This window comes from Biomphalaria glabrata, chromosome 5 (genome assembly GCF_947242115.1).
Source record: "Biomphalaria glabrata chromosome 5, xgBioGlab47.1, whole genome shotgun sequence".
NCBI lineage: Eukaryota > Metazoa > Mollusca > Gastropoda > Planorbidae > Biomphalaria > Biomphalaria glabrata.
In genome coordinates this window covers 12,976,376-12,986,414 of record NC_074715.1, presented here as the reverse complement: position 1 = coordinate 12,986,414, position 10,039 = coordinate 12,976,376, and positions in this window count along the sequence as shown.

The window sequence follows — 10,039 nt, the reverse complement described above, 5'->3', positions numbered from 1 at the left end:
AACGTATATGTTATCCTTAGGCTATGGGCTATCGGTTACGAATTATAGGCACTCTTTAATAGCAACTATAATTTTGAAGATAATAATTATCTTGGGATAGGGAAAAAAAATTCTCGTATGTAGATGGAGTAACTTGATACTCAGGTTAGCAAAACAGTGTAAGAATATATAAAATAAAAAAAAAAACACGTAGGAACGATGAATGTTATGTATACGTGCCTTTTGTTAATTGAATCTCTGTAAATATGTTAATGAACTGGTAGACTAAAAGATATATATGCATTTAAAGTCTTGGAGCTTTGTTAGTAAGTTAGAATTGGGGGGGGGGAGAGTTTGACACTGAAGAAAATAACTGTCTTAATAAACGTTCTATCCCCCAAATGGGGCACCATGTGCTTGACTTTTCAGTCCCTTCAATGTTTGCCCCGTACTGAGGGTTTCATCAGGGCTTCGTCTAGGCCTCCTGAGCCAAGACTCACCCCTGGGGGCGCTCGTTTGGGCCAACGTTCCTCCCCTAAATGGGGCCCATGTATTTAGCCCTTACAAGCCTCTCAATGATCGCTCTTTACTGCCCCCCACTAGGGCTTTATCTAGGCCCACTGATTGCGCCCAGACTCACCCCTTAAGGGCCCCGTTTAAGTTTTCATTAATCTCCCAAAGGACTGTTAAGACTTCCGTGCGGTGTTGATTCTTTGAAATATAACTAAGTCTGACTGGAAGTAACACTGAACTCCAACTACTTCAGTAACACCGGCGAAAGGCAGAAACAATCAAAATATGTAGTCGACGCTGATGTTGGTCAACAAATATGTTTGACGATCACGAAGGGAATCGTCCGATGTCAGCTATGTCCGTAAACTACTTCTTATTCTTGCTGGGATAGGAAAAGTGTCTTGTCTCTATCAAATCCTAGAGCGTTCTTACTTTTTAAAGATCTGTCACGTCACTTGTCGCTAAGTAAAACTTTCCCCTTATACCCGAAACAAATAACTAAATTCTAATCATGTCATAACAGACAAGTATCTTCGGCCCTGTTGAGGCCCACAAGTTTATCCCCTTACTTGCCCCACAAGGTTTTCACAAAGGGTTTGTCTGGGCCCCCTGACTGAGCCCAAATCTCAGTCCTAAGAGACCCCGTTTGGGCCATTGTTCATCCCCCGAATGGACCTCATGTGGTTAGTATGGGCTGGCCCACTTGGGACCCTTACTGAGCCCAAAATCTTTGATATCAGAGGGCGAAGCCGTTAGACATGCCGTGTATTTAATGTTGTGTCAAGGATAACAAAAAGAGCTCGCAGCTAACAAGCAGCGACCAACCAAATGATTACATATTGGACATGACGGCAACAGTTCTAAAGAACAATGACCATCTTTAACCCTCTCTGACCTAAACTTGCGCATCTCATGTTTACACAGTGCCCACATAGCGCTCTAAAACATAAAGACATGATGGAGATTCAAGAAAGCATAAGGACATTGTTAATTAGGTTAAGGAAGTTTATTTTCGTGCTTGTGTGTTACCATGGTGACTTGTAAGGGTGGTCCAGTAGGAGACGATGTTAACAGCTATGCAACAATAATAATAGGAATGTTTCAATGTCTTTTTTAAGGGCTGGTTCCACGACAATTCGTTCACCCAACATATGACTCACCGACAACTTGTTCACAGACACTTGGTACCTGACAATTAGTTTAATGACAATTCGTTCACCGACAATATTATTAATATTAGATATTCTTGTCGCGTGTTTAATTTGTTTACATTAAACTTTTGTAGCTATTATTTCCACACACAAAAAAAAATAAAAAATAAAAATTGATTTCCTTATCCGAATTTCTTTGTTATTATTATTAATTTTTAAAAATTCTTTGTTCATTGTTTACTTTATAGTGAAAGGTTGTGAAAAAATGTAAATAAATAAATAAAAATAAATTTTTAAAAACATTTTTAAAATACTCAAAGACAACAATATACACAACTTTCACCAATGTTTCGCAAACGTATAGATTGTTATGACATGATTAGGAATTAGTTATTTGTTTCGGGAATAAGGGGAAAGTTTTAATTAGCGACAAGTGACGTGACAGATCTTTAAAAAATAAGAACGCTCTAAGTGACGCTAAAAGGAAGACGCTTCTTGTAGAGTAGTAGACTTGAGTACGACATAACTGACATCGGACGATTCCCTTCTTGAGTATTAAACATATTTGTAGAACAACATATCAGCGTCGACTACATATTTGATTGTTTCGGCCTTTCGCCGGTGTTACTGAAGTAGTTGAGTTCAGCGTTACTTCCAGTCAGATCTACACTAGACAGATTGTCAAGAATCAACACCGCGCGGAAGCCTTAACAAGATGAATGTAAAAAAAAACAACAATGACTTGTCAATGAACGATTTCTCTTTTTATAAGTAATGGTTCCCTGTCCGATAAAGTTTTATTACCTCTAGAGCCGCCATTCTGTCTAGCACTCAACGAGGTGTTAACTATATGGAGTATCCAGCTGAATGGGTAGATTAAAAAAAAGGGGGCGGGGAGAGGTAGAGGAAGGCCCTAAAGAGTGTTGACCATAACGGCATAATGGAATAGATATGTTAATTAAACATCTGGACCGCTACTAAGAAGATAAGCAAATGTGGGTGGGGCGAACAAGACTACATGACGGACATGAGTGTAAAAGAGGAGCCACTCTGTCCAGTACTCAACTACGTGTTAACTAGAGTATCCAGCTGAAAGGGTAGATTCCCGGTAGATGAAAAAAAAAAAGGGGGGGGGGTATAGGTATATTAAAAGTGAAAGGTGAAAGTAAAAATGTTGTCTATAGTTAAGTGAGGGCCCATTTTAATTTTTCAGCTAGCTTGAAGGTTCGCATTTTTGAAAAGAATAATTTTATCACATACTACTGTCCTCATTAACAAAGAATTAACAAACAAACAAAAAAATAACTAAGAAAAAAAACAACCTCAGATTAGGCCCGATCTCTAGCAAAATATAAATAAGCTTTGTAAGAACTTGTGCTAATATTATATGATATTACGTCATTGTTTGTTGTTTATGTTTTGTGCGAAATCAAAAGGATTGAACGGAAATAAAAGGATAGTTTGTTCTATGTCTACTTTGATAATCACAGTCTCGTTATTATTATCATTACTATTAATTAATGTCTACAGTATGTTAATGTTAATATTTATCTGTGACAACAGAACAGAACTCGCATATAACAGATATACCGGTACTGTTTTCCCTCGAGAAGCGTACATTGTAGTCTTTCTCTGTCTAACATATACACATGACATTAATGTCTTCAAGCTGTCTATTGTATGTTTTATTCTGTGGACAAGAGGTATCAGACTGTCTCAATGTTAAGTTCAATGTCCGCAGTACTTTCGTATATACATCTTGATCTATAGGCTAGTCATTCATAATGAATTGTGCTTTACCGGTGCCTCTAACTTTTTTCAGCTGATTTATTGTCTAATGTAAGCCCTGACCTCGTTCTGAGTCCACTGACCTTGCTCTTCTCTGCTACGTTGGGAGCAGGGGTGTCAGACAGACAGTTGCCTGGTTCGTAGACATTTTCTCCCTTCGGTGGTGTGAGGTGGCAGGTTGTCAGTTAGGATACTGTCCCTTTTGGTTTTCTAGCATTAAATTTAAAGGGGGTTGTAATAATGGGCTAGTAGAGACTAACAAGCACTTTCTTGTCTGTTTTAATGCTGGTTTATTCATGTTACATCGTCCATATGTATATATATATCATGGGCGTAGCCAGAATTTTTTTTCGGGGGGGGGGGGGGGGTTATGGTTATATATATATGGGCCTAAAACGAATTCAATTGTCCCCCCTATCTGTTAATTAGCGCATTCTTTCGACATGTCAGCAGTGTGGGGTTACTGTGTTACAATAACGAGACGGGCCTGACAAAACAATAACATTTACTATCACAGGGGTCTTAACTCTATACAATTCAAAAGACCAGACAATATTGCTGCCAAGCTGGTTATTTTATTGCATGTGACTCCTTTGTGTTTCTACCTGAATCTTTCCTTTATGGTACACATACATGTAACAGAACAAAGGTAAGGTAAGGTAAAGCAACCCTAGTTATCCTATTAATTCAATCCACGCTCTCTCTGCTACCCGGTATCTTGAAATGTGTGAGGAACTTTAAAAAAAAAAATACGACACAAGAAAATGATAAAATAACATGCCAGCACACAAAACTACTAACGACCAAAGACATTGGCTACACCTCCCCCCTCCTGCCGTGTTGCTTTTATCCAGAGACCTTTGACCTTTGTCTTTAAGAAAAAGTAGTAACGCCCCCCCCCTTTTTTTTTTAAACCTTGTGGTCTGTATGGCAGATGATATAAAGGTCATATGTTTCGTAGGACCACGGTTAAAGAGAGTGTCGTGTGGCCAGCACAACGACCTTTCCTTTTCCCCAACTAATATCAGATACAGAAGCGTAGCAAGGTGCTCTTGGGCCCGGGTTCAAGAATATGATGGTGCCCCCCCCCCTTTTTTTTTCTCCACATCAATTATCAGTACAGAGTCTACATTAAAAAAAAAAAAACGTTTCCAAGTTAATACTACTTTTTAAAAAAATTCATACTTTCTACAACCAGTTCAGTTTGAGCTTCTTACAAGTAATAGTGTTATGAAAGTCGACGCTTATTGAGGCACTTCTATTTCAATGTAACAATGAGAATGAATATTTTGTTTCGTTGTAACAAACACGTTTCATCTTTTTAATTAAATCTATTTACATTTCAGAAACACTTTTGTGTCAGAATTGTTGAACACTTGTAAAGTACAGCACCGTGTCTATTCAGTGTTAATCAGTGGAGATCACATTTCTATTCTATCAGTGGGCAACAGGGTCGGCCCTATCTATTGCGAGGCCCTTTGCGAAACGGATTGCGCGGGGCTCAGTCTAGGTAGGAATAAGGATAATAAGTGAAAATTAAGATTTTGTATAAGACAATAAATTTGGGTTGGTTTTACACTTTTATTCAATGAAAGTTGACAATTTCCCCCCTTTTTATCGCAGGTAGGATCGGCTTTTCCCATAATGAATGACACTCCAAAATGACAATTATGTCTATTTTCCAGGATAGTTTTATGAGTTGGAGATTTTAATAATTTCAGGATATTTCCAGGACTTTTTCGTATATTTTGCAATTTCCCCAGATTTGAAGGAGCTCCTGGAAAATTGCGAGAACTCTGTGAGAAGTTTATGACGAAATACGTCCTCCTCAATACTGAACTGACCAGTGCGGAACTACCCCCCCCCCCCCCCACTAGTTTAGCATTGTACAATTACCCTATTACACCGATTCTAGATCGAACACCAAATTATAGGCCATAAACACACATCCCAAGTTACGCCCCAAACGCCCAAAACAAACGCACACGGCCATTAAGTCCAGGGACATTAAAATTTGGTGTCCACAAACATCACTTTAGGTTAACACTCCTAGCGCCCACTGATATTCAAATCGTTCCTGTCCACCATGGATCGGACGATGGTCAAGCCTGATAATTATTACATGGTTCCGCTTTCCTGCTCCCTCCCTCCCCCCCCCTCCCCCAAAGGTCGCGAGATAATGGAGATCAGGTCGGCAAGTTCTAAGGAAACCATTGGTCCAAGTTAACCATCCTAATTCGGAAAACTTGATGCCCATTGGATCCGGCACGACTCTAACACACTGCGTGGGTCTCGGGTACCTATAAAGGCTGGAGACGAGAGTCTATGGTTAATGCCACACTGTATCAGATTCACTGAGAAGTCAGAAGACTCTCAAGTCGACGACTTTGTTTGGGAACTTGTGTAAGGCAGAGCGGCCTCCTACATCAGGGCTGGCGTGTTTTGGTTGCCTGAACGTAGATCCCAGAAGCTCTCCACACATTCCCGTTGAGGGCAAGTCACTCATCACCTCCAACCAGAACTGAAGGCATTCCAGGCTGAAGTCCCAGGACCGGTCTGCACCCACCAAAGGAGTAAGCCCACCGCGTGGCATCCTCATCCTCAGCATACTAATACCTGCCTGCCCGCAGGACATCAACTGACTGGCTACCAGCCCAGTGGAGCCCCAACTCACCCCATCCCGGAAGGAGGACCTTAGATAAAGGAGATAAGTGAGAGGCAGCCGAATAAGCAAACCATACCATGACCCTACTCATTGATTGTATATCTCTTACTCACCTCTTATTAAATATTGTTTCTTTCACCTAATCATTAATCTTTGGTTCTTGCTTAGGCCCGTCAACGTGCCTATAAAAATCAACATAATATTTATCGCGTTGTGGCCCTAAGACTTTATCCCCAGTCCCCAGGAGTCACAGGCCATTCATCCCCGTTGGAAGGTGCAAACTGACCGATCGGCGGACATATTCCACCACAAAGTTATACTGGTTTAATTTAATAACTTAGACCTAGAATTAGCGCCGGGCCTATGAAAGTCCGAGGCCCACTGCGGCCGCAATGGTTGCAGTGGTCTAAGGCCGGCCCTGGCAGCACATTAATAAACGAAGACCTGCGTTTTTCTGACATTACGAGTAGCAAAGAAAAAAAACAACAACAGTGTAACTATTATCTGATTTCCATTTTAGAATTTGCAAGTGATAGCTCTGCTGATCAAAGTGTCACTGTTGAAGCCAGAAATAGCATACATTATGTTATAAATAAGTAAAAAAAAAAAAGCTACTGTTAATAAAAAAAAAATTGTTATATCTTACTGGTGATGTTCAACACCTTATGATCGAGTGCCCGTATGGGCCCCTTTTGATCATCGGCTCGAGTTCATTGAACCCATTCGCACAATAGATGCTACGCCACTGGTCATTAGAGCAGGGTTTCCCAAACCTTTTCCTCAACGGAACACTGTGCACATTTTGAGTATTTAGCGGAACATTTTACTTATTTTTTAGAGAGATGACTTCACGTGGTGGCCTACTAGTTCATTATTCTAGTAGTTGGTGGAACAACTATTCAGGCCTCGCCTCGCGGAACACTAGAATTGTTGTTAGGAAATTAGACAATGTTGGTCTGTGTGTTTTGTTTGTGTTATAATACATGTGTTGAAGACAAGATGAAAAAACAAACAAACAAACAGACAGCTGCTTATCGGAGACTAATTAGATCTTGAGCGGTGGAGGCTACTAAAAGATTCAATCTTTTATCGTGACTTAATGAATCAACTTTAAGACGTGTGAGCTACGAATCCAGGAGTTAATTGTGGGGTCATTTAAGGGCAGGTAGAAAAAAAAACTCATGGAAAGGTGGAGGGGTTGGCTGGTGCAGGAAGGGTGTAACACTCATTGTGTAAAGTGTTTGAGTGTTTATGGAGTGTGTGTCAGTGAATGTTTACCTCTGATTATGGGAAGAGAATGATAGTGTCTATGTCTCTATGAACGTGCGGGTGGAGAGTTTGTTAGTGTGAGCCTAATTAGACATGATAAATGTTGAAAACAAAAAACAGACAAACCTAGTGCGTTAACCTCTTTGTAAGAATCGTTTGACCCTGCTCACTTCTGCAGTATTTCAAATGCTGCTAGTAAGAACATTGGTAACAAACTGTAGGTGGGAACATGGTCGAGACAAACATTGCTAAACAAGTTGTATACAGATTGGAAGCATTGCAAATAACTTTCTGTTTCAAGATTTTAGCATTTTATCATCACAAAGGAGATATAAGACACCAGATTTTAGACACCGGATATAAGACGCCAGATATATGCCTAAAACATCAGACAGAAGTCACCAGATATAAGACAACAGATACAGGACACCAGATACAAGACACCAGATATAAGACATCAGATATAATACACCGATCCCCAACTATTATGTTCTTTTTGGCAATTTGTTATTGAACCAAATGTAGCTTACTGTTGTGAGAAACTTTTGTATGAACTTCCGTTTTGTTTTGTGCGCTATCCATAAACATAAATAACTATAGACTGGCCGAAGGAAGTAGCTTCATGTAACTTGAAAACATGTATATCTATTGTATTCGGATTTCCGAATTATGAAAAATTGCATGATCTTCATTCTTAGAGATTAAACAAAACACTAGTGAAAACATTGTAATACTTATATAGGTTATGGCTGAAATAGATATGAATACTTAACTTTTATACTGCTCATAAATGCTGTATAATAAAGTACACAAAATTACAAGTCATAAATTTTCGTGTCATAAAACTCTTTGATCGGCCAGTCTCTATTTATTTATGTCTATGGCGCTATCTTTCAACTTGTTTGCTCTAATAATGTATTGTTATTAAGTACTACAGTTAAATGTTCTCACGGATAATACAGATTATTGTTATTGTTATCAAAGAAGACAATAAAGGAAGTTTGGTGTACGCACACACAGACTGTATGGAGATATATGACTGCAAATGTGGAGTTGTTCCCTTAGATGAGCCCTTCATAGAGTATTGTTTATATTTTGCTTGTAATTTTTTTTTTATCTCATACCCATTGAGTTTGAAATAGGGTTGCTGTCATTGAATTCCCCGGGACGTTTAATGAAACTCTAGGGGACGTTAATACTGTTTCTCCCGCTCAGCTATGGAACAATAGAGAACAGACGAACCGAATACTAACACTGAGAATGGATTAATCAATTTAGTTCAATCTAAGAAAAAAAAATTAATTAATATACTTTAGAAAAACGTTTTGGTAAAGAGAAGAATATTGAAATGAAATAATTGTACTCATGAACTTTTTATGCAAGCTTTTTAGTATTGTCAAAGTCTGCCTATGTGACGATACGAAACTTGCATGCAAAAGTTCATTTGAGTTTTTCCCAGCAAACCGTGAGAAACTTTAAATTTTTAACTTTATCAATTATTTTCACGTCCACCCATAACTAATTTCTTTTAGGATTTATCTCCCCTCGCACTGTTTCTCACGGGACGAATCTCGGCGTAAAACATTAACTAGCTTCTCTAGGGCTAACTTTTAATTTTTGACCGCTGTACAGGTGACCAGCACCAGCGCTACACGCACCGCCCTCATAACTTTTCACACCTATTTCTCTTCCCCCCCCCCCCCGTAGGATACGCACCGCTCTAAGAATAGCATTGCACTCGGGCTGGACAGATACATATTCGCTTAAGTCCACACTCTCACGGTACAGGCCATAAATCGGACATGACGCCTGACATGTACAGTACATAGATACATGTGAGAAAATCACCTACCTTTCTTCCCCACCCGTTAAACGAAAAGTCCCATCTTTATATATACGAAAAGTCCCATCTTTATATATAGAGAGACCAAAGCATTCTAAGTTAGGCCCGCTAGAATTCATACAGTCTCCTCTGTTAGGAAGTTTATTTGTGAGGTTTCATTAGGGACAAACGGCCTGGTTGCTACACTTGATTGCTGTACTGGTTGCTGTATCTGTTGTCACGTCCCTAGTGATACCTCATTGTTTACAAAATGAGGACATTGTACCTATCTCAAATCAGGTCAGCGTACCCACGCTTAAATGCCAGAAAGACGCCGATTAAAACTTAGTTCAAGACTACAGCAGGGAAACAAAATTAACGTAGGTTAAATTACAAAATACAGTTCCTAGTGACACCTCATTGTTCACAGAATGAGGACATTGTACCTATCTCAAATCAGGTCAGCGCACTCACGCTTTAATGCCAGAAAGACGCCGATTAAAACTTAGTTCAAGGCTGCAGCAGGGAAACATAATTAACGTAGGTTGAATTACAAAACAATTAAAAGGAAATTTAAATGTAAACGGGTCAAGGAGTCAAGGATGGGTATTGAGATGTCACGGTTCTTTATTCTAAAGAAAGATATAAAAGGCGGAGCGTTAGCTGAATCCTGTATCTGTTTTATATATCTTTGTACATACATTTATTGTTTCAAGTTCAAGTTTTTAAATAATTAAAACTCGAGAAAACATATCAGCACTTTGTTACTTCATTGATTATTAAAGTGTTTGAACTATAATCAAGGCACCTCCGAACCCACATATGTCACAAGTTTATAGCATCAAGATCTGC